General features: G+C 50.8%; 1 protein-coding gene and 2 long non-coding RNA genes across 6 annotated transcripts in view; 2 read left to right on the plus strand and 1 right to left on the minus strand.

Annotated features, from left to right (window-relative positions):
- Nucleotides 1-1,000: 1,000 nt before the first annotated feature.
- On the minus strand, nucleotides 1,001-25,011 carry LOC135319248 (uncharacterized). 4 transcript variants are annotated; one of them, XR_010377734.1, is made up of 6 exons: nucleotides 24,767-25,011; nucleotides 23,230-23,331; nucleotides 23,014-23,130; nucleotides 4,387-5,825; nucleotides 1,712-4,284; nucleotides 1,001-1,191 (listed from the first exon to the last, which is right to left on the minus strand). It is a non-coding gene; the product is annotated as an uncharacterized LOC135319248 (long non-coding RNA). The 4 variants fall into 4 exon arrangements; XR_010377733.1 differs by lacking the exons at nucleotides 23,014-23,130; nucleotides 23,230-23,331 and adding an exon at nucleotides 9,537-9,596 and having other exon boundaries at nucleotides 1,712-5,825; XR_010377732.1 differs by lacking the exon at nucleotides 23,014-23,130 and having other exon boundaries at nucleotides 1,712-5,825.
- On the plus strand, nucleotides 18,534-23,059 carry LOC135319250 (uncharacterized). The gene is made up of 3 exons (XR_010377735.1): nucleotides 18,534-18,616; nucleotides 19,573-19,648; nucleotides 22,158-23,059. It is a non-coding gene; the product is annotated as an uncharacterized LOC135319250 (long non-coding RNA).
- The window catches only part of CARD11 (caspase recruitment domain family member 11), a 95,525-nt gene continuing 93,141 nt past the window's right edge, over nucleotides 24,264-26,647 (plus strand). Inside the window, exon 1 of the mRNA XM_064478734.1 lies at nucleotides 24,264-24,497. The gene's annotated coding sequence lies outside the window, so the exon portion shown is untranslated. The remainder of the gene's footprint in view (nucleotides 24,498-26,647) is intronic.

The raw sequence follows: 26,647 nt of genomic DNA on the forward strand, positions 1-26,647 counted from the left end.
AAAAGCCAGGAGTCTCTGGGCAACCACAGCAGGGACACCGCCTTAGGCTGGGGATCCAGACAGAGGCTTTCCGAGGAAGTGACATTTCAGCGGGGGACAAAAATCCTGACTCTCGCAGCCAAGATCAGGGTTTTTCTGTCAGACTCAGACCAGAGAGTCCCACCCGCTTTACATCTAATATGTGCAGATTTCCTGGGGAACAGCATAAACTTTGGAAGCCACGTCTCTCAAAACGCTGTGGCTAGATTCTGATTTTTCCATCGGACTTGATGTCAGGGAACCTCATCTTCATCTCTGAGAGCTGCTTGGCAGGACCCCCTAACTCTTTATTTCTGAGTTTCCATCCCTCTTCACCTCCAAATCACTCGGACCTGAAGTTCAGGTTTTTACACTCAGAACGAAAATGCTTAATAATCCTCCAGGTTGATTGCAAAAATGACCCCACTTCTCCACCCCCCACCTCGAAACCCACCCGCTTTGCCCCTCAGCTCCATGGCATCTCCCATCAAGAAGTGGGGTCTAGTTCCCACCCCCGGAAGCAGGGCTGGTCACGTGATTTGCTCTGGCCAATGGGATGTGGCAGAAGTGGTCGAGTGCGAGTCAGGAGTCCGGGCCTCAAGTGACCTGCCTGCAGGCTAGTTCTCTCCCTCCCCCCTCTCTCCTTCCCTATCTCTCTCCCCCGTCCCCCTCCCTCCTGCGCTCTCTCTCCCCCCCTCTGCCCCGCCCCTCCTCCCCGTTTCCCCCTCCTCCTCCCTTCCCCTCCCCCTCTCTGCCCTCTCTCCCCCCTCCCTCCCCACTGCCGTCACCATGACTACCAGCCCAGTCTCCCTGCTGGAGCCCCAGAGACCACCATGTGGCACAGCCACACTGCCGCTCCCAAATGAGCCACGGAGGACCCACAGCCAGCCAGCCCTGACACAGGTGAGCTCAGCTAGGCTCAGCAGAACCACCCAGCCCACCTGCAAGCCCCGAGCAATAATAAATGGTCAGACTGGGCGCCTTAGACAACAGAAGTTTACTTTCCCACAATTCCAGAGGCTGAGAATCCAACATCAAGGTGTCCGCAGGGTTGGTTTCCTCCAAGGCCTCCCTCCTTGGATTGCAGGCGGCCGTCTTCTCCTGGGGTCCTCACAGGGTCTTTCCTGCGTGCGCGCCCTGTCCTAATCTTCTCTCCTTCTAAAGACACTGGTCCTGTGGAATGAGGGTCCCCCCATGGTTCATTTTACCTTAACCACCTCTTTAAAGACCCCATCTCCAAATATATTTGGAGGTCCTGGGGGTTAGGACTCCAATATATGGATGTGGGGGACATAATTCAGCGCGTCACAGGATGCTTTGTCTCGCGGCAGTATGACAGCAGTGGGTAGCAGACGCCCTCGGTCAGGGCCAGGGGCCGCGTCTGCACTGGGATCCCAGGCCAGCACAGGGCAGGACGCGCGCCCCACCCAGCAGCTCACAGCCTGTGGGTTTTCTTCCTCAGTCGCCCTGCGCCCAGGGCCAACCACATACACGACCACATGCGCACCCCAGTCTGGAGCCATCCATCCCCGGCCGGCAGACTCACACCCAGCCTTTGCCAAACGGACTCCAAGACCGAAGCGGGGAGAGAGAAAACATTACCCTCCCCGTTGTTTCTTAACATTCAGTCATGTAAGAAGCAGTTACATTTTGCTGCCCCAGGCAACAGCATGTTTTGTTTTAATTAACTTGCCTTTTATTGAATTTCCATATCCGCCACCGAACACCAGCGCACCTTCACGTGCGTCTGCGGTGATCACAGCCCGAGGTGGTCTGGGGCGCGCGGGGCCTCTGATGGGGGAGGAACGCCTGGCTCACGTCCGGGAGTTTATTCGCTGTTTGATTGGCATGATTGGGGTGGGGGCTGCGGGAAGCAGGGGTGAGGAGGAGAGGAGAGCCGTGGGCGAGCGCGGAGGCCGAGGGTGGGGCGCTCCGCGGGGGGGGGGCACAGCACCTGTGGCTTGGTGAGGCGGCATAAGGGATGAGACCCGCCTGGCGCTGGCAGCTGCATGGAACGTGCACTTGATTTCTGCTTGTAAGAGCAAGAAACCAGAGGCCGCGGGGAAACAGCACAAACCAAACAGAAGCCCGGGGCCGCCTTCTCGGGTGCCTGCCAAGGCCTCGTGGGGCGCGGCTGGACTGACAATGACCAGGCACGGACCAGATGAGCGGTACAGACACGCACGGTCCACCCGGCCTCGGAGCGCCTCCCTGCTGGGCCGAACGTGAGGGTGCCAGCCCACAAGCAGAGGGTGCTGCCTGCCGGCGCCGGCGCCCCATCTCCAAGGCCGAGAAATGATGCTCTGCACCCAGCAGGTGCTCGGCGTTTCTTCCAGTGATTGCAGGTGACTGCAACACGCCCGGCCCCCCTCGCGCAGCTGAGTCTGTCTCAGGTTGGGCTTACCAGAAGCCCATCCGGAGATGAGGATTTGAGTGCTTGCAGGAGAAACTGGGGAGGGAGGGAGTAGGGTGAGTGGGGAGCCGGCAGGGAGAAGGCGAAGGAATCCAGCAAGGCCGGGGCTTGGGGGAAGCTCCAGACCATGGAGGGTGGCCTATGCCTGACCCCACGAGGATCGCAGAGAGTGAGTCAGGCCTCCAAGATGCCTCAGCCTGAGAGGGGGCTGGGCTTCTGGCTCTTATCCCCTTGGGTCCTGGCCAAGGGCCACTCCAGGGAACAGAAACCCCAGGTCAGGCAGGGCAGCTCTGAGGGCAGGGGCCGCAGCAGGCAGAGCTGCCTGGAAACAGGAAACAGATCCAAGGGCATCTGGGCGGAGCATGGACAGGACTGTAATTTGGGAGACTGCCTGTCAGTGAGGGGTCACTCACGGTCAGTTCACTGCCCCTGTGAGGGTTAACTGTACTTGTCAACCTCACTGGGCCACGTTACCCACACATGTGGTCAAACACCAGTCCAGATGTTGACAGGGTATTTTTCTAGATGAGATTAATATTTAAATCAGTAGACTTTAAAGAAAGCAGATTATCCTCCATAATGTCGGTGGGCCTCATTCAATCAGCTGAAGGCCATAAGAGAAAAGATGGACATCCTGGAAGAAAGAAGAAATTCTGCCAGCCGACTGCCTCAGGGCTTGAGGGCGTCATCTACTCTTCCTGGGACTCAAGCCTGACGGCCTGCCCTGCAGATTCTGGACTTGTGTAAGCCAATTAATGAATCATTAGATGGGCAGACAGACAGATGATTATATCTACATGTTTATGTAGACAGATACAGATTCAGACATAGATACAGAGACATGTAATATAAACACTATATCTATAGCTATGCCTTTCCAAAAGCTCCACAGGAGGCCAGCTAGAGCCGTCCCCCAGGGCCCGCTGGGGCTGCAGTGCCAGGACCGCTCGCGCACGTGGCTGGCGGCCGCTGCTCCCCGCACTCGGTGTGCCTCCTCACGCAGCTCGGGCTTTCTCACGACGTGGCGTCTGGGTTCTGAGAGGGCATATCCCACCCGTGGAAACTGCAGGTTTCTCAAGGTCCAGACGTGGAGGCTACATCATGTCCCGTCTGTGGCATCTGCTAGTCAGAGCCAATCACGGGGCCAGCCCGGATTTGGCGCGAGGGGGGGCTTCGCAGAACACGAAGCCCAGAAGGCATGGCTCACTGCAGGGAGGAGGGAGGCTCACCCTTGGAAAGCAACTACCATGAAGAAAAGTCAGGTTTGGAATTTTGTAAACCATTGTGTCTGCCCAGTTAATCACCAACTCGCCAAATGTGGTCTACCACCTGCAAGTTTGAAATCTCTGTTTCTGGTCCAACACCCTAATTTTCCCAGAGGAAGCCCCCAAGATCTGGTGGGATATAGAGACGGAAGGAACGTTTTTTAAAATCAAGGTGAAATTCACATAACTTAATCATTTAAAAATGAATGATTCATTGGCATTTAACACATTCACAATATTGTGCAACCATCACCTCTGTCTAGTTCCAAGACATTTGCATCACCCCAGAAGAAACCTCGGACCCATTAGGCTGTCACTCCCCACTTCTCTCTCTCCCCAGCCCCAGGCAACCACCAATCTGCTTTCTGTCTCTGTGGATTTACTTACCCCGAACATTTCATATAAAAGGAACCGTAAGACATGTGACTGTTTGTGTCTGGCTTCTCTCAGCGTCATATTTTCAACATCTCCTTCCTTTTTTGGCTGAGTAATATTCCACTGTATGGATATACCACAATTTGCATATCTGCTCATCCACTGATGGACATTTCGGTTGTTCCCATGTCTTGGCTCTTGTGAACAGTGTGGCTGTGAACATTGACAAACAAGTACAGGAGTTCACTTTTGAGACCATGCAGGCAGTGAGGAGCAGCTCTTCCACCCCCAAAATGGAGGTTCTCTGGCTCCCACCTCACACACGTCCTTAGACCTTGTTCGAATTAGATGCAGCCAACACATACAAGGATGGAGGTGGGCAGCCTGCCAGCTCCTGGCTATTTCTGAGCTGATTTTAACAATGAATCAGAATCAGAAAATTGCTGCCAACTCGGATCCTTCCCAGATGTTCAGACAAGTCTAATATCATACAAATAAAGCCACCTGGCGAAGAGGATTCAAAGAACCAAAGAGAGTTTAATCTTATTCTTTCCTTTTAAAAGATGAGATTGCATGTGTGCATGCACACACACACATACACACACATGCACACACTCCATGCTACCATAAGCTGAGCCTTCACAACAGCACCAAACATTTTAAATGCTTTAAATTGATTCTCAAAAGATTCCTCCCAGCGAAACCCATCCAGGAAGCTCCTTTGGGTCTGGGGATTTCTTTCATCTTCCCAAGCCTGGGAGAGAGCCACAGTAAATGACAGCTACTGAGAAAAGATGAGCATTGTCGCCGGAACGGAAAGAACCCAACGGCTCCAGCTTTAAAACCTCCGCATTTCATGGGCCCCCGGAACTGTCCGTGTCGCTGTATTCTGAAAGAAACGTTATCATCCCCAGGGGCACCGGCAGGTTGCAGGCTCTGACTTACGGCTTTGGATCTTGCTATCGGTTGGGATGCAAAATTAATTCTCTTGGTCATTTGAATGTTTTCCCCCAAACATAATGTAATCTCATTACAGACTGCTCCATCCCAGAGTGAATCTCGAGCCAGATTCCATTTAGGAAATTGGAGGTAGTTTAGAGTTATATGATTTGCAAAAAGAAAAAAAAAAAAAAAAAGAAAAAGCAGCAGCAGCCCCTTTCTCTGCTAAGCGCTAATTTGGTCTGTCTCGATCGTGCAGAAGTGACATTCGTTTGCTGGGGAATTGCTGTAAGTGCATGGAGGACTTGGGGCCACGGAAGGGCCAGCTCAGAATTTCTGAGTGAGTTATCTGAAAATAAATGACCGTGCGTAGGAACTCTGGGATACAGGCTGCGGAGGACAGGAGGCCAGCAGGCTTTGCAGAGGACGGCATTTGTCTGCTGCCAAGTAGGTGAGCCGGGGGAAATACGGCCCTTAGACCCGAGGGACAGCAGTGCAAAGAGAGAAGGCAGGGCTTGTGGGGAGAGCAGAGGGCCCGCACCGTGTGGGCTGGCCAGCTTCAGCTGGCACGGTGCATTATTTGCGGGGGTGGCCTTGGCAAAGCCCCTTAGGCCGGGCGGCAAAGCCCCACAGGCTGGGCAGCTAAGCGACAAATTCATTTTCTCACGGTTCTGGAGCCTGAAAGTCCAAGATCAAGTTGTCCGCAGGGTTGATTTCTCTTGGAGCCTCACTCCTCGGCTTACAGACAACTGTCTTACCCGTGTGTCTTCACGTGGTCAGCCCTCTGGGCACGTCTGGGTCCTAATCACCTCTTCCTATCAGGATACAGTCATAGATTAGGGCCCACCCTTACACCCTCATTTTACCTCAGTTACCTCTTTACAGACCCATTCTCCAAGTAGAGTCACGTGCTGAGGTCCTATGGGGTTAGGAGTTCAACGTGAATTTGCAGGGGACACAGTTCGGACCATAAAGAAGCGTGAAGCCCAAAGCTCTCCATCCAGCCACCGTCTTGTCTCGTCCAGATGTCCAGGGAGCTAAACCTGGCCTCCCCCTTTCTGGTGCTTTCTGCACATGGCAGCCAGAGTGAGCAATGTTCTTAAAACACCTATCAGGTGGTGACATTCCCCCAGGCTTTGGTGGCTTTCCACTGTGTGTTGAATCAGTACGGACTCTCCAGCAGGGGGCCAGCGGGCCCCTGCCTAACTCTCCATCTCTGACGCCCCGTCGCCGTGTCTCTTCCTGGAGCTCCATCGCTTCCACCGGAGAGCCTTCCCTGAACCTCCCTCCTCCTGGTTGAAAGGAGCCCTTCCCCTGCCTGGCCTGGCGTGGCACTTGATAGATTCTTGCTCACAGAAGAGGAGATGAAGGAAAGAAAGGACGAATGGAGCAACTGAGTGAACAATCAAAGATCTCCGAACGGTGCAGTGACTTTCAACCCCTCCAGTCAAGTTGACAACATCAACCATAGGGTCACGGCCTCAGCCTTGGTGTAGCCGAGTCCAAACTCCTGCTCGCCGTACAACAGGCCAATAAATCAGGAGACGAGGTGTTGGGGCAAGGGATAATGACTTTATTCAGAAAGCCGGCAGACTAACAAGATGGGGGAACAATGTCCTAGAGAACCACCTTCCCCAAGTCAGCATTCAGGCTCCTTTTATACTAAAAAGGGGGAGGGGTGTGGTTGCAAACTTCTTGGTGTCAGAATCCTTTGTTCTTGCAGCCGTCCACATAGGTCAAGCCACGATGTTCCTGTAAACCTCCAAGACAATGGTATTCTCTGTTCTGCAATTTTTAATCTCTTTTTAAATGGAAAAGTTTATACCCTCAAGGTGAGAGCCTTGAGAATGGGCTGTCCTGTCTATTTCAGGCTCCAGGCAACATTCTTTTACAAAAGGTGCAGAACCAGCAGGACTCAGCACAGCAGACAGAGCCCGGGGTTAGAGCCAGAGGAGCAGGTCCCATATGGAGTCAGATTTGCTCTTCCCTCTCACACTGGTGCAGAGGAGGCAGTCTTGGGGAACCAGGGGTGTTCACTCTCCCCACCCAAAGGGACCTGCCAGGAAGAGCTCAGCTCTCCCGCTTCTTGCCCTCCACAGCCCCCTGCCAGTGGCAAGCCTCAGCTGCAAGAGCTTGGGCGCTCTCTGGCCAGTGGCCCTCCCACCCAAACTTCTCTCCCACTGGATATATGAAATTAGAAATGTAAACCACGGAGAGTGAGGCTGAGGAAGGTTTCAGGTGGAGCTGAGAGTCCCCCATTAGACTTCTCCCGGATTTTTTCTTAAATTATTATTGTCCAAAAACCGATTCCAGTCAGTCACTCCTTCCACCTTGGAATGACGGCTGTGAGTTAATAAACAGCCCTCAAAGAATGGAACAGCCGTGCTCAGACTCAGTCAGTATAATTGTTAGTGAGATGTGAGGACAACATTAGTAGATGATTCCTTAAAAGAATGAATCTCATTCCTTGTGAAATGACACTGTCAGAAGTGAGGCCCTCACCCTGAGACAAGGAGGTGAGTGTGACTAATTTGCTGGGAAGGTGATTCCCGGAAGGGGAGGGGGTAGGTGGGAGGCTGAATAACGCCTTTGCCCCTGACAAGATCTGCAAGTCCTAAGCCCTGCAACCTGGGGCTGTGACCTTATACAGCGGAAAGAGACGTGGCAGATGTGGTTAAGTGAAGGGTCTTGAAGTAAGGAGACTGTCCTGGATCATCTGGGTGGGCCCTGAATATAATCACATGTACCCTTACACGAGGGAGGCCGAGCGAGAGCTGACTGTGGAAGAGGAGGCCCCGAGGAGACGGAGGCGGAGATTGGGGTGATGAGGCCATAAGCCAGAAAATGCCAAGGATTTCTGACAGCCACCAGAGACCAGAAGCGGCGAGAAGTGACTCTCCTTTAGAGCCTGTGGACGGACTGCAGCCCCACTGACACTTGATTTCAGCCCCATCACACAGATTTCAGGCTTCTGGCCTCCAGAACTATGATAGGACAGTGTCTGTTGTTTGAAGTCACCAAGTCTATGGTCATTCATTATGGAAACCACAGGAAACCAATACAGGAAAAAAGCCAACACCATGCATGGCGCCCAGCAGCTTGCTACTGTGGGCAACTGGGGCTCAGTCCTGCAGGGACAGCGGGACACGGTGTGGACCCCACTCCAGCACCGTCCCAGCTGGTGGAAGCAAAACTGAGGGGTTTACCCCAGTCTCACCCGTCATGGGTGAAGGGTACTCCTAGGAGCTTCCACTCTCTGTCCCACGTATGAACCAAGCAGGTGCCAGTGGCCAGAGAGAGCTGTAGCTCCTGCAGTTCCAAGCCAGCAGTGGGTCAGTGTGTGCAGGAACGAGGAATGCCAAGGGCATGTGGGCGGGACACGCACAATGTCTGCCACACATACGAAACTAAGCAAAAGACTCCAAAGTGGAAACCCAGACCAGGGCGCTGCGTTAAAGCTGCACTAGGGCCCGTTTCAATGAATAATCAGGAAGCTGACAGGCGAAGCTGAATGCCAAGCCACAGCGCCAGCGCCACCGACTGGAACCACCTAGAGTGGCGAGAAGAACTAGCACTGGTCGGGTGTGTGCGTTGATCAGACTCCTGCACCCATCTTTCAACTTACTGCGCCATAACTCTCTCTAGAGCGCTGTGCCAGTTTCCCGGGAGGCTGTATCAAATGACCACAAACCGAGTGGCTTCAAACAACAGAAATACTGTCTCTCACATTTCTGGTCAAGGCAATGGGCAGGGCTGGTTGCTTCTGGAGGCTCCGAGGGAGAGTCTGCTCCGTGCCCCTCCCCAGCTCCCAGTGGTTGCCGGCAGCCCTCGGCATTCCTGGCTTGTAGGCACATCGCTCCAGTCTCTGCCTCCATCTCCACGTGGCCTTGCCCGGCGTGGGTCTCTCTGCATAAGGACGCCTATCACTGGACTGAAGGCCCACCCTAAACCCAGGATAATCTCAAGATGCTCGACTACTACATCTGCAAAGAATCTATTTCCCAAAAGTCCACATTCTGAGGCTCCAGCAGACATGAGTTTAGGGCAGACACCATTTAACCCACTACAAGTACTTACTAGCTTTTGTATTTTTACGAACGAGGTTGTCTAAGGTCACAGGATCGGCGTGTGTGAAGACGGATGACTCTGGTCCAGGTTTGTAGGACCTCGAAGTGCTCGGGCCCTCACTGGCCCTTCTGCGTGGAGGCTGTGGGCTATCTGAGGCCCCGAGAAAAGGCTTCTAGCAAAACTGATTCAGAGTTTTGGCACAATTCAAGCTCAATACATATTTGTCACATAACTGAAAAGAATATTCCAAAAGGACCCTGACTTCCAGGTTCCAAACACAGGGAGTGCACTTCTCTTCCATGTCTACCTGATGGGGACTTCCGCCCCGGAGAACTGAGGTGGGCTGGGGGTGAGGCGTGATCACTGGCCCACAGTTTGCGCTTCTGTCTACTGCGATTGTCCTTGGGGTTAGAAGAACCCTCCACCACAATCAGTTCTATGTCTTATTGCCTGCTCACCTGGCTCTCAGATGGTCTCCAGCACACTGGGGTATCTTTTCTCCTTAATGGTCTGTCCTTCTGAAATTTATTTTTGGAAACAAATGAGTAAACGAAAGAAACCAAATCCAGCTTGATCCCAGTAACTCTGAACAAAACAAATTGGGTCTTCTTTTCCATTTCTTTGCTACTTACAAGGCTTTAGAGGGTCCCATGAGCCATTAATTTGTTGGCTCCTGTGGAAGTGTTTAAGCAGAGCCATTAAGTAGCACAAAGTGTGGAGAGAGGTTGGGATTCTTTATGAACGTGGCCTCTGACCTCACTGCCCGTCTCCTCTTAAGAGAGAAACACAGACAGGACTTTCAGGTCTGGGGCTCTCTGTTCACTGGAGCCTGGTTTTCAATCCCCAGACAACAATTTTCCAGCCGTAACCCCATCTTTAGTCAAAACCAGAAAACAAAACACAAGGGCAGAAGATTTTCGAAGGGGAAGAGCTGGGTCCCTGAGTAATGAATTAGTCACACCTTAAAAAGTGATTTCTCCACCTGAAAATGGAAAGTTCTCATCCAATTTGTATCCTCTTAGCCACGGTACGAGGAGGAGACACGTTATGACGCAATTCTGACGCCAGCTGCCCAGCGCTGGGTCAGATTTCACAAGTGAAGGCCGTCCTCACTTCAGACACTGCAAGCTCAGAAGTCCCCAGGACGCCTGCACTTCTGACCATCTGGCTGCAGATTCAGGGCCCCACACTGGTCCGTCAGGTTTGAGAATTCACTGGAATGCTGCTGATTACTCAGGAACATGCTGTTCAGACTATTACTGTTTTTTTTAAATAAAGGACAGAAATTAGGACCAGCCAAGAGGAGAGACCCACGGAGTGAGGGCTGGGAAAACCCCAAAGGCAAGCGTCCATGTCCTCAGATACTTCAGTCTCCCTGAACAGAGGGGCCTGACCACCAAACACCAGGGCAGTGAGCTCCAGTGGCCAGGGTTTTTACTGAGGTTTCATTACATAGGCGTTATTGTTTGAATCACTGGTCACATGACTTAACTCAGTCTCCAGCTCCCTCCCCTTCCAGGAGGTCAGGCTGATGTCACCTGGCTCAGGGCCCCAGCCCTCTAATCACATGACTAGTCTTCCTGGGGTGGCTGGCCCCCATCCTGCACCGTCTTGTCAGCATTGACTCAGGTGTGGTCTGAGGTGCCCACCATGAACAACAGACGCTCCCCTCACTTGGGAGATTCGAAGGGTTTAGAAGCCACTTCCCAGGAAGCAGAGACACAGGTCAACCAAATTTGTTCTTATACAACACAGCACATTTTTGTTATTGAAGTACAGTCAGTTTAGAATGTTGCGTCAATTTCTGGTGTACAGCACGTTTCAGTCACACATGTACGCACATATATTCCTTTTCCTATCTTTTTCATTATAGGTTACTACAAGATACTGAGTACAGTTCCCTTTGCCCTACTGGGGAAACCTGTTGCTTACCTATTTTATATACAGTTGTTAGTATTTGCAACTCTTGAACTCTCAATTTATCCCTTCGAACCCTCTTTCCTCCTGGTAACCATAAGATTGTTAACTATGTCTACGAATCTGTTTCTGTTTTGTAGATAAGTTCATTAGTATCTTCTTTTTCCTTTTTTTTTAGATTCCACATATGAGTGACATCATATGGTATTTTTCTTTCTCTTTCTGGCTTACTTCACTTAGAATGATGATTTCCAGGTCCATCCATGTTGCTGCAAATGGCATTATTTCATTCTTTTTATGGCTGAGTAGTATTCCATTGTATAAATACACCACAGTTTCTTTGTCCAGTCATCTGTCGATGGACATTTAGGTTGTTTCCGTGTCTTGGCTATGTACATAGTGCTGCTATGAACATTGGGGTGCATTTATCTTTTTGAATTAGAGTCCCCTCCAGATACATGCCCAGGAGTGGGACTGCTGGATCATCTGTTAAGTCTATTTTTAGTCTTTTGAGGAATCTTCATGCTATCCTCCATAGTGGCTGCACCAAACTACATTCCCACCAGCAGTGCAGGAGGGTTCCCTTTGCTGCACACCCTCTCCAGCATTTGTCATTTGTGGACTTTTGAATGATGGCCATTCTGACTGGTGGGAGGTGATACTTCATTGTAGTTTTGATTTGCATTTCTCTGATAATTAGTGATATTGAGCATTTTTTCATGTGCCTATTGGCCATTTGTATGTCTTCCTTGGAGAATTGCTTGTTTAGGTCTTCTGCCCATTTTTGGATTGGATTGCTTTGTTGTTGTTGTTGTTGTTGTTGTTGTTGTTGTTGTTGTTGTTAAGCTGTATGTGAGCCGTTTATATATTCCAGAAATTAAACCTTTGTCAGTCGCATCACTTGCAAATACTTTCTCCCGTTCTGTAGGTTGTCGTGCTGTTTTGCTTATGGTTTCCTTTGCTATGCAAAAGCTTACAGGTTTAATTAGGCCACATTTGTTTATTTTTGCTTTTATTTCTATTGCTTAGGTAGATTGCCCTAGGATAACATCGCTAAGATTTATGTCAGAGAATGTTTTGCCTATGTTTTCTTCCAGGAGATTTATAGTGTCTTGTCTTATATTTAAGTCTTTGAGCCATTTTGAGTTTATTTTTGTGTTTGGAGTGAGGAAGTGTTCTAACTTCAATGATTTACAAGCAACTACCCAGTTTTCTCAACAGCAGTTGCTGAAGAGACTGTCTTTTTTCCATTGTACATTCTTGCCTCCTTGTAGAGGAGTAATTGACCATAGGTCTGTGGGTTTGTCTCTGGGTTCTATTCTGTCCCATCGATCCATACGTCTGTTTTTGTGCCAATACCATGCTGTTTTAATTACTGTAGCTCTGTAGTATTGTCTGAAGTCTGGGAGGGTTATTCCTCCAGCTTCATTCTTTTTCTCCTGTAGTGCCTTGGCAATTCTGAGTCTTTTGTGATTCCACATAAACTTTAGAATTATTTGTTCTAGTTCTGTGAAAAATGTCCTGGGTAATTTGATAGGGATCACACTAAATGTGTAGATTGTTTTGGATAGTTTGGCCATTTTAACAATATTAGTTCTTCCAATCCAAGAGCATGGGATATCTTTCCATTTCTTTAAGTCATTTTTAATTTCCTTAAGCAATGTTTGGTAGTTTTCTGCGTATAAGTCTTTCACCTTCAGGCTTATTCCTAAGTATTTTATTGACACAATGTAATTGATGGGGCCCTTATTAAGAAAGTGTTCTCTTTCCTCTTGAACTGATGAAAATCTGTTTGTCATGGGGTCAGTTTCCAGCACCTAAAGAGAAAGGATTCTTGCTTGCTGGAATCGGGTCTATAGGACAGGCTGGGAAGAGGGAAAAGACGCCTCCCCTGGGCTTTAAGGCCAGCCCACGAGGGTTTTAGGTTGGACTCCCTGTAATATATTTGCAGAAACACAACTTAGGAATAAAATTCATTTAGATTTCTTACGACTGTGGACCTGTGCTTTTAAATATTGTCTCCCTGCAAAGGCTGAGCCACGAGGCTCATCCCCCTGTGTGTTTGCAGCTGACAATGGTGGGACCTTCATACCCAGAGTCATGATATACCAGGGGACTTGAATGGGACACTAGCAGCCTCCTCCTCTTTACAGCATGTTCAAGAGCATGCATTTTCTTTGCAAAAAAAAAAAAATCTTTTTCCCCCTTAGAGATAGCTGATCTCAGTTAGGGGACTCATGCAAGGAAATGATACCCTCTCCATTTCCCCCTAATCTATGCAAAAAAAATTTGAGGTCCATTTTGGCAAGCTCAAGAATGTGAGTCCCTAGAGGGCAGGAAGGAGAAAAGCAGGTGGTTTCTCCCCCTTTTTAGTCATAAGACCTCACTCCTTTCAAAGGTTCGGTAACCCAGCCCCAACTGACAAACGTTCCCCTCCGGGGTGGGCATTGAAGGGGGCGGGGCGAGGTGGTGGCAGCAGGTCGAGACTGCACCTTTGTCCCCATTTTACAGAAGAGAAACCAAAAAAGCTGCAGCCGGGGCCCAGGCTCCCACAATGAGTCACAGCAGAGCCGCGCGTTCTCCCACGCCCTTGCCCCGCCCGAGGCTGCGCAGACTCGACACCGCAGCCCCTGTGGGGCTGGCATCAGGTGCCCTCTGGCCGCCGGTCCCCACGAGCAGCCTTGAGAGTGGGTCCCCAGACCATCTCAACAGACTCGGCAGGCAAGTGTGAAGGGTCTCCTGTGCACGGGACGGGGAGGGAGGCAGAAGTGGATGAGACAGACCCCACGCCTGTGCACATCAGACACAGAACTGTGTCAAAAGCAGGGTTCAGACACTGCCGGAAGAGCCGGGGAGGGCATCGGTACACCGGCGTGGGGCAGTGGGAACCATCTGCCCTGAGGGCACGTGGCAGGGGGCATGCTCTGCACAGAGAATTTAATTTCTTCCTTCATTTCATCGTTGACCCATTGGTTTCTCAGTAGCACATTGTTTAGCCCCCATGCAATCGTTTTTTCTAGTTTCTCTTTCTGTGGTTGATTTCTAGTTTCATGCCATTGTGGCCACAGAGAATTTAAAAGCAACAATAAAACCAACTAAAAACCGGTCTGTTTCTATTATCACAGTCCACCAGCAATTCTGCCCAATGCCGGTGATAAACTGCTCCTCTGTGAAAAACATCGTTGGTTGCTCTAAGTTCTAAACAATAGCGGTGGTTACTGGTGGGTTTTAATAATATATATGGGAGCCTCAGATTAGCACGTTGTTTTTACTTGAACATTAACAAATATTGTATTCTCCAAGGGGTTTAATTTAGTTCTGCAGTCTGCCCCCGACACATACCAACCCAGCTACACAACGTGCTCATTTTAAAAGTAAGTTCCTGTGGGAACGAGACAAAGATGCTTGTCTTGGCCGCTTCTACCAGGGGGACCAGCCAAGGCAATTAGGCAAAAAGAAAAAGAAGTAAAGAAATAAAAGGCAGCCAGAATGGGAAAAAGGGGAGTAAAACTTTTCTATTTGCTGATTACGTTGATTTTGTACATGGAAAATCTCAAGGAATCCACTAAAAAAATATTAAAACTATGTCTGTATGGTTACCAAGGGGGAAAGGGGGGTGGGAAGAGATATAGTGGGAGTTCAAGATGTGCAAATATTAAGTATTATATATAAAATAGATACACAACAAGGTCCTACTGTATAGCATGGGGAACTATATTCAATATCATGTAGTAAACTATATTGAAAAAGAATATAAAAAGGAATATACATATGTATATGTACGACTGAAACATTATGCTGCACACCAGAAACTGACAGAACGTTGTAAACTGACTATACGTCAATAAAAAAAATTTCCTTAAAAAAATATTGGAACTCATAATCAATTTCAGCAAGATGGAAAGATACGAGATCGACATAAAACCAACTGTCACAAAGGAAAGGCAAATTAAAACCACACTGAGATACCACTCCGCCCCCATTAGAACGGCTGCAATAAAAAAGACAGTAACAAGTGTTGACAAAGAAATGGAGAAATTGGAACCCTCACACAGTGCTTGTGGGAATGCAAAATGGGGCAGCTGCTTCGGAAAAGAGTCTGCTAGTTCATCAAAATGTTAAACGTGAAACTTCCATGTGACCCAGCAATTCCACTCTTAGGTATCTTCCCAAGATTAATGAAAACATACAGCCATACAAAAACTTGTACACAAGTGTTCACGGCATTATTCACAATAGCCAAAAAGTAGAAACAACCCAAATGTCCATCAACAGATAAACAGATAAATAAAATGTGGCATGTTTATAGAAAGGAATAATATTTGGCAATAAAAAGAATGAGCTACTGATACATGCTGCTGCAACGTGGTGGAACTTGGAAACAATTTGCTAAGTGAAAGAAGCCAGACACGAAAGTCCACATAGTGTATGACTCTATTTATAGAAAATGTTTCGAATAGGCAAATCTGTAGAAACAGAGAATAGATTAGTGGTTGGCTAAATGTCCATCGACAGATGACTGGACAAAGAAACTGTGGTGTATTTATACAATGGAATACTACTCAGCCATAAAAAGAATGAAATAATGCCATTTGCAGCAACATGGATGGACCTGGAAATCGTCATTCTAAGTGAAGTAAGCCAGAAAGAGAAAGAAAAATACCATATGATAGCACTGATATGTGGAATCTAAAAGATGAAGACACTAATGAACTCGTCTACAAAACAGAAACAGACTCACAGAAGTAGTAAACAATCTTATGGTTACCGGTGGGAGGAAAGGGAGTTGGAAGGGATAAACTGGGAGTTTGAGATCTGTAAATATTAACTACTATATATAAAAATAGATTAAAAAACAGTTTTCTTCTGTATAGCACAGGATTCAGTAAGCATGTGCTGTAATTGATTTGCAGTCCTTCTCTTGAATATGAAAACGAATATATATAAATACATATATACATACATACATACATGACAGGGACATTATACTGAACACCAGAAATTGACACGTTGTAACTAACTGTACTTCAATTTAAAAAAAATGGTTAGTGGTTGGCTAGAAATAGGGAGAGATTTGGGGGTTGTGTAACCGAGCGGGACCCTGTGGGGCTTCCCATGGTGGGACAGACCCTCCCTGTATCCTCTGCCGCAGCTCCTCTCTGAAGGACCCAGATCATAGTATCTTATGTATATTTCCTGAGTTTTTCAGATGCTAAAAACCACCGCCAAAGGGAAGAACTTAACTACTTGATGATGGAGAGCAAGTGGCCTCAGATCTTCTGGCGCCTAGGGGTTGACAGTGTGACACCCTGTTACCTCTACATCAGCCAATCAGAGGATTGTGCACGAGCTGATCACAGACCCTGAGACCCCCCCCCCCCCATGTGGCCTTTAAATAGACTTTGCTGAAACCCTTCGGGGAGTTTGGGGTTTTCTTGAGCATAAGCCACCCCATCCTCCTTGCTCGCCGGCCCTACAGTCAACCTTTCTCTGCTCCAAACTCCCACGTTTCTGTTCCTTTGGCCTCACAGTACATGGGGCAGACCAACTTGCCTTTGGGAATGTGGAGAATGACTGCCCACGGGCACAAGGTTTTAGGGATGAAAACGTTCTAACGTGACCTTATGGTGTGACCACACAACTCTGCAGATTGACTGAAAAAACCCATTGAGTCACACACTTTGAAGAGGTGAACCTGATGATATGTAAATTATACCTCAATAAAGCTATTTAAAATGGAAAAGTTCCTAAAGGTTCGGAATTGTCTGAGCTCATTTCAGACTGGTTTGGTTCCCAACTCCAGCCCCACTCTGGTCTTGAAACAGTAGATTCCAAATAAATGATAATAGCACAGGGATTATACAGAACAAAACGGAGCCCAAGTTACTTCATTTTTGCCATTCCAGCGACCACTTGGAGTTTTTGTTTATGCTTAAAACAGTGAAACAGATCACAAGCTGTCATATTTTTTTCCTTTTAGTTTATATGTGCAACATTTTCCTGAATTTGAATGATAACTTTAACAATGAAATCCATTCTTTCTATAAGTGATCATTATTTTAAAACCAAGAAACAAACAAATAATGATTGTTACTGATTCTGATATCCTTACTGCTGAAAATAATTCTGAAATATAGAGGAGACTGTTAAAAGTGATCTGCTCCACGTGACAAACATGCTGGTGCTCCTGGGGTCGGGCATGTCGTAAACAGGTGGAAGGATGCACTTTAAGGAAACAAGCTATACTCGGGGTGATACATGCAGGTGCAATGGATCTTAGCAGTTATTAATAAGATACTGATATATTTCATGTATCTAGTCAAGTACTGTAGCATTGCATGGACCATTTCCACATCATAATTTAATCTCAGCATCCCCAAATACAAAAGCCAGTGCTAAAAAAAACTGCATGTATATATATATATACACACACACACACACACACACACACACACACACACACACACACACACACACGCACATATATATGCAATATATTACTGGCACGGGTGTGTGTGGTTGTTTGGCTGCTCACGTTCTGTTTCGTTTTGATTTTGCTGTGTGTTTCCCCTCTTACAAGCTCTCAGGGTGGGTGGCTCAGACCGTGTGAAGCCCTCCCACCTCAGCAGTGCTCAGTGTATTTATTCCACATGTTTATCTCTTGGCCTCGGGACTTTGGGCTGAATAGTTTTGACCCTTATTGGTTCTTCCCAACATTGGCTTCTGTCTGATCAATCCTAGAGAGAGTCCTTCTTCCTCTCATTTCCAATCATTCTTTCCTTTGTTCCTCGTCATGTTTCCTTCCCTCCCATTTGCTCTCTCAACTAATCCTTTATTAGCAGTGGCACAATTCCTCCACGATCTTAAGCAATAAACTCATCCATTGCGGTACCAGCATTTCAAATGGACACAATTCTCTGATTAAGAAAATCAAAGGTCAGAGAGACAAATCTTCCAGACGCTCTATGCACGGTTGAGTTCCAAGTAGATAACAATGCACTTAATTCTAGAGAATGTAAACTATTCGAAGACTAAAGGGCGAAAGGATCGCTTAAGAGCACGCTCAGAAATGCATACAATTCTTCCAAACAGTCCTCACGTAACTGTCAGCACTGGTGTCGACATCGATCAAGTGACAGCTGCCTTTCACATCAATCGCGGAGGGCTGGCCTCCTCCGCACTGGCTGGCGTGGGCGTGTGAATGCCGCGCCCAGCTGGCCCCTGGGGACACACACTGACGCAGGATGTACCCACAGATGCTGGGAGCTGCCACATAAACACTGTGGAACAGTCTGAGGACCACTGGTATGTGGGCGGCTGCGTTTAAAGCAGCCAATTCCATAAGCTGCAACATTCGTATTTTTAATGAGCCCTGACTTTCCTGCTCAAACACTGTGCTAAAAACAGACATAACTCAGAGCCATTTACATGCCTTGGGTGTTTCTAGTAGCTTTCTCTAAAAGCAAGGAGGTGGGGGAAGCAGTTGGCAGGCACTGTGATTGATGAGCATAAATATTTTCCATTTTCAAACAGGGGGACCTAAAGCAAACGCCAGGCCACTCCTAAGTTCTGTGCAGAGAGGAACGGACTCCAACGTGACAGAGCACCTTTCAGGCCTCAGGTAACCCAGAGCGTTTTAGAGCCTGATCAGTTCCCTGCTGGTAACACAGTCCCTGTGGACAAACGAAGCATCCGTTATGTGCCGGCCGCGCTAGCTCACGCGCATACGGAGAGTATTCATTATTTATCCAGAGCCGCCAGCACATATACCCACTGCAAAACGGATGTAATGTGCCCATTAGCCTAACGTGGATTAACTGAGAAAGAAAATGGTGGTCGAGTTTTGGAGACTGTCATCCAGCCCCTTGGAGAGGAAGAACAGGCAGGGCCCCGCGGTGCGCCGTGACCCGGGGGGAGGCTGCCTGCTGCACAAGGCGGCGCCCCCACGGCCCAGCACGAAGCCGCCCTCCTGGGCTCCGACCAAAAAGCCCCAAGCTCCGGGCCGCAGCGGTTCCGTCACGGGCCCACCACCGATTTGCACATTTCGGGTAGAAATGTCTCCCCGCCAGCTCTGTGGCAGAGGGAAGTTCAAGGCGCCTTTTCCCCCGTGAGATACCTGGATGGCTTTCATCATATTTCATGACTCAAGCAACTGAAAATTACTGAACGTGCATTACCAGCCTGCAGACGGGAACATTTTCCTCCTGGATTTAAGCCATGTTTTCTGCATTTAAAAAAAAAGTCAAGGGTCATTTAAGGTGTTCAGCATACGAGAAAGTAAATGGACCTTTCACTGGGTTGTTTTGTATTTGTGTGGGATAATGGAGATAGATTGATGCCTTTCTGGAATCACCTCTGCAGAGGGAGACGGCATAAAAAAAAATCCAAAATTAAGAGGAATGAGCTTGACGGGGTGGTGAGAACAGTAACTGTGTGAAAGTATAAAGGACGTGAAGTCAGAGCCCTGGGAGGGTCTGTCTCGCTCTCAGTGCTAGTTTGGGGCGGGAGGTGGGTATTACTGTACACAATGGCAGTGAGGTGTGGCCTCTGGGAAGAAAGCAATATATTCATTCTCAGATCAACCATTTGTGAAATACCTTTCTGCTGTCCTGAGCGTGTGACTGCTGCCCTGATGAGGCAGCCTTCTCAGGAGGTGAGTGCGCGCTGGAGGGGAGGGGAGGGGGCCGGGGGCGCGCGGCAAGGGAGGGGCGTGGAACAGGCAGAAGGCGCCTTGCCCTGGGTTTCTGCTCTTTCCCTTCGGCTCTCAGTGAAACACAGAAATGTCTCAAAACACCGCACTGTGGCTGCAGCCGAGGTTTGGCTCCAGGTAAAATCCATCTCATTTTTCCCCGTCTGATCTCCCAACTCTTCAGCTGCTGGGCACCGTGAAAACTTTCCAAGGGGGGAGGAGAATGAGAGGTGGGGAGCATTGGCAGACATAGCAAGACCTCTTGGAGAACGACAGTGAGAAACGGGCGCAGAAGCAGAGCCGACAATCCCGGGAAGGGGGCTCACTCAGCAAACTGCCTCGAATCGCGCAGCTATGACATGGATCCCTGCCGTTCACGACCTTTCCATTTCTAAGATGCCGGTTCAGGGTGACCCTGTGTTGAGAGGAGCCCTGTAACGCACACCCTTCCCTGGCAGCCCACAGGCAAGGGTTAACCAACCCCTGGAGCTCCCTCTGGGGCGCAAAGCCCCCTCCAGGCCTCCCGGTGGGACCAACTGGGCTCAGGGTGGCATCACCTTCCTGTTCAGCTTTTCCCCTATTGTCTCCTCTCCTCACTTCCCTCTCCCCAAACCATCGCCTCCTGAAATCACTCACACATGAACCCCATCTCAGGCGGCTCCCAGCCACCTCTGTTCAGATGGGAAGGGGAGACGCAGACAACTGCACATAGACGTCCGCTGGCACTGGGGAGAGAACCCCCTTCCCATCCTCAGCCGCCCTGTGAGAGGGAAAAATAAAGCACGCTGCCGCCCAGGATCAGATGGGACTCAGGGTTCTCATCAGCAACACCCAGTTATCTTCCAGCGACGAGATGATAAAGTGATGCTTCGGTGTTCTCAGGAAATTTAAGGAGGCTGGGTCTCCTGGAGCTTCGGATGGAGCAGGCAGAGAAAGGACGCTGAAAGGACCAGACGTGGGTGTGGGGCTGCCCCTCACAAAACCTGGTTGCCACAGCTTGTCCCGCAGAGGGAGGCTTTCCAAGCTCATCCTAAGCTCCAGGCGAGGGAGAGCCGGCTCCAGCTGGCGAGGTGACCCCACAGCCGAGGCTGCAGGTGGCCTTCCAGGGTGGGTAAGACTGGCAGATACTCCCCCAAGTCGAGGGGAAGCAGACCAGGAATCCTACAGGAGCGAGATGTCAGTGATGAGCTCCAGCAGGGTGAGAGGCAACCAGGCGAGAAAGAGGGACCCCCACGTCTTCCTCCAGGTCCTGCAGGCCGCGCTCCGCCAGCACACCCAGGCACCATCTTGGGGGGATCACAGAGGGTGGGGCCGCCGGGAGAGACTGAACGTTTCCATTCAGAATACCTAGAAGTACTGTGCACTTACTGGGTTTGGCGACACTTGAAGGCAGATAGAGCTAGAAGCTTTATTTGTCCAAGTAACATGGAGGGGAGGGCCAGAAGGAAGACAAGATTACTTCCAGATGCAAGAGGTTCTCTCTGAACACCAGTCAGGTGGTGTGAGCGACCCTAGGGCCCCGGCACGTCCCCAGACCACGATGACTCGAATGCAGGGAGATGTGGGAACTAAACTAATCGGTCCCTCCCCGCCGGGTTTTATTATTCAGGGGTTTCCCCACCCCTGTTTCTTGTAGAACTGATTTATTTTTACTATAACAGAATTACCTGATGTGGAAACATACAAAGTGCCTGGCAGGGCAGTGGCGGCAGGGAGGGTAAATTTCCAAGGCCTCCGCATGTCTAAGAACGTGTTTACTTTGCTCTCACACTCAATGGATGATTAGGCGGAATACAGAACTCTACGTTTAAAGTCCATTTCCCTGAGAACGCCGAAGCATCACTTCATTATCTCCTTGCTGGAAGATAACCCAGTGTAGCCAATGAGAACCCTGAGTCCCACCTGATCCTTGGCACCAGTGTGCTTTATTTTTCCCTAACAGATTTTGGAAACATCTCATTATCCATCTTTCCCTTTGTTTCCTTGCAGTGTCTGTGGATGTGTCTAGAGGCAGACCTTTTATTCATTATACAGGCTCTCGTTGCGGAGAATTACATCACTCTTCAGCTCTGACAAGTGTCACGATCATTTTGTAATTGACCCCTCCCTCGAGTAGGTGTCTCTTTCCCTGCTGGGGACGCTTTCTGAGCGGACAAGGGTCTCTTCGAGTTGATCACTTGGGTCTCAACTTTCCTCTCGTGCTTTGCACGTCTTGGTGGGTTTCATTTGTTTCGGCTTTGCAGCCTAGGAGATACGCTCGACAGACATCTTCGTCCAGCCCTTCTATTGAGTTTTATTTATTCATCCCATTATTTTGACAACTGTGTTTTTAATTTCCACGAACCGGCCTTTCTTCAGGCAGCCCGTTTCGCAGCAATCTGTTCTTATTTGATGGATGTGATCTCCGCTTGCGTCTCTCCGAGGATACTCATTAGATGGTTTTTTGGATCATTATGCTCTGTTCTCTCCTCAGTGTTACCCTAGGGAGACAGTTGCCCTATTTGTTCGTCGAGGGTCCCTCTCTTTCCGGCTGCTGATTCCTGTCCGTGTCTGCGAAGGCCCGGTTGACTGATGTCTTCCAACTGCCTCGTCGAAAGGCTGGCCGGGCTCTCGGGGCGGACGTGGTCCGCCAGCAAGGCTGCCTTTCCCCCAAGACAGTGACACACAAAGTCTGGCCCGTGCGCCAGCCCTCGACCAGCCGGATAAGCCCAGAAATCCAGACTGAGCACTTACGTACCTTCACAGCGTTTCGGCATTGCCACGATGACCAAGCTCAGTCAGCGGGCCTGAATCTTGAGTATCTTTTTTTTTAATTTGACTGTCTAGATTCATTTTTATTATATTTTACAAAAGCATCAGTCTGTAACAGATGAGAATATTTTTCAAAGGTAGAGGGTGGGAGGTGTCTTTTACTACAGATAATTCAGAGGGTGCTGCTTTAGGGGCCCAGGCAGAAGGAGGTCTAGGCAGGCGGCCACTCTGCTAGCTGTCACACAGGGAGGGGTGATCCACACACACAGCAAAGCATAGAACTTGGTCTGCACCCCAGAACCCCCTTGCGCCCGCCTACCAGTCGCCCCCGACCGACAATAGGTCACATTCTGATCTCAAACAGCATAGGTCAGATCTTGTCAGATCTCTTGCCTCTGAAGTTCAAAACCTTTATAAATGGCATGTGGATCACTGGGGCGTGTTCACTCTGGGAAAACTCATCAAGCTTTTTGCAGAATTTGTGTCAGTTTTTGTTGTTGTTTTAAGGCATGTCTACCCTCCCTCCCCTGCATAAGGAAGTTCTCCTTTAAACAACACAGCTGATTTAAGAGGCTCACCAAGTGCAGGAGTGACTCCAGCCGGTCGCTGGGGGCTGGGGACCTGGATGCTGTGGGCCTCGGGCGTTTATTTTAGGAACTTTCTCTCTGCGGTTCCTGGTGGCGTTTTTGAGCATGCTGTGCAGAAAGCAAACGCGTGTCTCCCTGAGTGCCTGGCCCAGACTTCAGGTTCTCTGGTGCTCTGGTGCTCGGACCACAGCACCATTATTTATTTACCTTCGTGCTTAGTTGCTTAATTGATCGAATGCCTTTGCCTCCGGGGGCTCCAGGAACTTTACTCAGAAGACTGAGAATGTGCTGGCAGGGAGGGTTCTTCATCTGCAGCGGTGGGGGGTCAAAGAGGGGAGGGGAGAGTGGTAAGCCGAGGCAGAGCAGGAGCCGAGTGGAGGCTGGGGAAACCGGTAACCCTCAGTCCGCAGACTAGAACCCAGTGTTCTCCAGAAGTGCCCAGTTTGTCCAGATCCTCAAGTTCACCATCCGGATAAGCCCTTGGGACCTTCCCACCCGAACAGCCCAGCCAGGGGCCTACGTCACAGCTTTGGGGGCTGAGTTATTAAAACGATGACACCCTGAAGTCACAAGTCCCCTTACAGCGTGGGGTCTGAGAGTGCCAGCCAGGGGTGGGGGTGGCGGAGGGCGTGAGGCTGGGGCGAGGAGGTTCAGGGAGACCTGTCACTATCAAGTGTCCAGGAGGGGTGTGTGAGGTCATCGGAAGGGTGCTGGCCGCCAGGCAAGCCCCAGGAAGCTTTCAGAACAGCCGCAGGGGGAGGGAAGCGGCCTGGGGGTGCCCAGCCTGCAAGACTACTTTGTGGGAAAAGCCTCCCGGAAAATCGCAGCGATGCCTCTGGGAGTTCTTCAAAATGGGGCCAGTTCTTCTAAAAGGTCGGCTGCCTCAATGTCCCACAAAGAAGCTACAGGGGGCGTCGGTTCCCCAGGCCGCTTCTGGGCTCTGGCAGGCTCTCTGAGCCGGGCTGGGGACCAGGTGGGGGGCTGAGGCCCCAGGGAGGGGTCCAGCCTCGCGCCACCCGCCGCAGGGCGCGGCCCCCGCGCCTGCCGGGCTCCCCCGGCCCGGGCCCACCCCTCCGCGTCCCCGCGGCGCCCCCACCCCAGGGCCCGGCCCCGCCCCACCTCATCGCCGCCCTCCCCCCGCGCCCGCCGGGGCCCAGGCCCCGCCCCTCCCCCTCTTCCTTATCACTTTTTCTAACCTTTTGCATTTTTTCAGTCTCATTTCCTGTCGGGTTTTGCATTTCCCTCCCCCTTCCAGCCTATGACACACTTTCTCTCCTTTTTTCTCTCTTTTGCCTCCTCTGGCCTCCGGACTCCTGCCCGGGTGGCGCGCAGCCCCCTCCCGGCCCTGCAGCCGCTGGGCGGGCGGCGCCCCTCGGACGGTCCGGGCGGCGGGGACCGAGGGCTGGGGCTTCGGACGGGAGCCGGTGGCCTGCGCGGAGGAGGCGCCCGCGGCTGGCGGAGCATGAGCGGCCCAGGTAAGCGCGGCGGACGCGGGGGTGGGGACACGGGGGACGGCGGGGGCCAGACTGGGGCGGCGCCGTCGTGGTGGGGGACGCAGCTGCGGCCGAGGGGACGCGGGGGGACAGGAGTCCGCGGCGAGCGGCACCGAGTGGGGGCGGCGGGCCGGGGTCTGAAGTGGCTCGCTCTGCTCGCCCGACGGGACTGGACCCCATCCCTGTCTCACCATCTCTTTCCCCTTTCCCCCCAGCTCCATCTCCCTCTCCGCCCTCCCAGCCTTCCAAACCTTCTTTTTTCCACCTTCCTTTCTTCCTATGTCTCGCCTCCGTGTTTCCCTCGGACCGTCAGTCTCTCAGTGGCTCTGCCTGGCAAAGTCCCCACGCCCCTCAGAGAAGAAAGGGATGAAGCGGGGGGGGGGGGGGGGAGGTCGGGGGCAGTGGCCAGGCAGGGCGCCCCGTGGTGCACCTGCCCCAGAGAGAGGAAAAAGAACTTTTTCTAAGACCTGAAAGGAGAGGAAGTTTCCAGACCACAGCCAGGCCTGACTCGGAGGCTCCTGAGAAGGTGGGGCTCCTGGGAGGGGAGGGGAAAGGACAGCCCCTCCCATGGGGAGAGCGTGGAACCAGGAGGGGCCTAGGTTCCCAGCAAGCCAGGATGAGGTCCTAGTGGGCTCGCACCTGAAGTCCCCTCCCCTGGGACAGTGACCTCCCCCAGGACACTGCCCAGGCTGGAAGGGCCCCCTCCCACGGTCTCCTGAGCTCTCTGCACAGGGAGGGGAGAGGGGTTCTCCGTCCCTTCAGAGTTCAGAGCACAGTTGGAGGGGCCCCAGGGAGACAGTTACGCTGCAGGGAGCAGGGCCCCTTGCTGGGTAGGGACGCTTGTCTGGGATCCCAGCACCCGCTCTGCAGAGCTGCCATCTGCACAAACCCGGTCTCGGACTAAACTAACCTCTGCCCAGCCTGCCCTCCAAGTCTTTGGTAGTATGAAAAAATTCCTCCTGCCATTTACAGCCTCTCCTGAAAGTGTAAGGTGCCCAGCCTCCCAGGAAAGAAAGAAACGTCAGTCTGTCACTGGACGATTATTGGGCGCCTCCTCTGTGGTTCATGTGACCAGAGGTCCCCAGCGCCATGGGTTAATGCCAGGACAGAAATTTAGCTGAAATTCTCCACTTCTGTCCTTGCCCTAAGTCTCCGCTTCTCCCCACCCGCAAGGCAGCTGTGTAGAGATGGTGGTCCCCCGAGGGCCAGGGCTGATCGGGGTGGGAGGTGGGGGACAGAGGGGGCCTGGGACTCAGCCTCGTTACATCCCAGCAAAATGGTTTGGATGTTTGTGGATTTTATCAGCACCCGTATCAAAAAGGAAGGCTGGGAGGCCTCCAACCCAGACAGTCTTGAATCTGTGCACTGATGTTCTTTTTTTTTTTTTTTTAATTGTGGTCAAAATATATAGAACATAAAATTTACCATCTTAACCACTTTTAAGCACACAGTTCAGGGGCATTAAGTACATTCACATCATTGTACAACCATCACCAACAGTCATCTCTGGAACTTTCCGCCTTAAACTGAGCCTCCGTCCCCGCTAAGCAACCCCCACCCCCCTCCTCCAGCCCCTGGCGACCACCACGCGGCTCTCTGTCTCTGTGAGTTTGACTCCTCTAGGGGCCCCGTGTCAGTGGGGTCGTATAGCATTTGTCCTTCTGTGTCTGGCTTATTTCACTGAGCATCACGTCCTCAGGGGCTATCCCTGTTGTAGCAGGTGTCAGAGTTCCCTTCCTTTTAAAGGCTTGAATCGTATTCCATGGCATGGATGGACTACATTTTGTCTATACATTCATGCTTTGTGTGATCTTTTAAAATGACTTGTAAACCTAACTCTTCCAAGAAGAAGGAGACGATCTTGTTTGAATCACTCAGTGGCACTGGGTGACACTGTACTGGGCGCCGTGGAGGGGGGAGGGCACGGAGAAGGAGCGTGAGACCCCGATGGCCTCCTGTAAGTAGTCCGGGCCCCAGAGTCTGTTGCCAGGACCGCCGGGAGGCAGAGACTCAAACTAGAGGGCGAAGGACTGAGGAAGGTGCTGGGACTCAGAGGGCCCAGGGGTGGACGGAAGGTTCCAGGCTGAGATGGTGCTGGTGGGGCCGTGTCCCGACTCCTTCTGCACTTTGCT

The sequence above is a fragment of the Camelus dromedarius genome, chromosome 24 (genome assembly GCF_036321535.1).
Source record: "Camelus dromedarius isolate mCamDro1 chromosome 24, mCamDro1.pat, whole genome shotgun sequence".
NCBI classification, from domain to species: Eukaryota; Metazoa; Chordata; class Mammalia; order Artiodactyla; family Camelidae; genus Camelus; species Camelus dromedarius.